Below are 1188 nucleotides of genomic sequence, written 5' to 3' on the forward strand. Positions count from 1 at the left end.
CCTTCTAAATTGGATCAATTTATTTCAAAATTAGGGATGTCTAGTATATCTATTTCTATATTTAGAATGTTTCTAAAAGAAATTCCTCTAATCAAACAGCGCAGACCCTGATGAGACGCCGCATCATGCGGCGTCTCATCTGAGTCTACGCTGTTTGCCAAGACCTTTTTCCTAGACGCTAGGCATAAATGGGTTAATGTTAATTAATAGGTTTTCATACATGGAACATAGTTTGGCCAATAGATGAAATCGATCTTCATATTGTAAAGAAAGAAATTCGCGAAAGAAAATTGGATTATATGGAAAAAAAAACGATAACATTCCATTGAAAATCAGCATGAACTGGATGCTCAGAATATATTTCAACAAAATAAAAAACTACTTAGAAAGAAAATGCGAACTATTTGCATTTAATGATCAATATGTCTTTTCATATTACAATGTGATAAGTTTGTAGTTAATTGACGTATTTGAGGAAATTCAAATACGTCGGATGCAACATTTTCATTGAATTTTCTTACGCCGATCATCTCGATTACAATGGCACTACTGTTCTGGATTATCCGACACTTTTTAACGTATATAACACACTACTTTAGTGAACCAGAAATGTAAATTCGTTGTTAAATGCTTTGATAGAAAGAATGTAATAATTAACAATTTCTATTCTGACGTAAATAAAAAACGAATCTCCGAAAATTTAGTTTTCATAGCATATTCAATTATGACACGGAATCTTTGGGATTACCATTTTACCATTTCAGCGTGAAGTTTGAATTTATTTTTTCTATATTGATTGTAACGTTGAAGCGTGTATGCATTACTCTTAATGCCTGCTTCCTTGGTTTTACACCGTTAGTCTCGCCGGTCTACAACACATCAGTCTCCGTTATCCGATGTGTTCGTTATCGGGAATCAAAGTGTCTACAACATCATACATACCACCTATTTAAACATGCTCTATCAGCGTTCATATTCCATTGAATACAATACATATTGCAAAATTGCAGTAATGTATCACTGCATCATTAAAGTTACTACTGTGCATGCTATGATATAAAACAAATTGATAAGAATAGTAAGAATATTAATAAACGTATTTCAAGTAGATGCTAGAACTCGGATATCAGAGTGCCTAATTTATTGAGTTGTTGAGAGTCTCAGTTATCCGACGTGCCCTTTATCAAA

The sequence above is a fragment of the Dreissena polymorpha genome, chromosome 4 (genome assembly GCF_020536995.1).
Source record: "Dreissena polymorpha isolate Duluth1 chromosome 4, UMN_Dpol_1.0, whole genome shotgun sequence".
Taxonomy (NCBI): Eukaryota; Metazoa; Mollusca; class Bivalvia; order Myida; family Dreissenidae; genus Dreissena; species Dreissena polymorpha.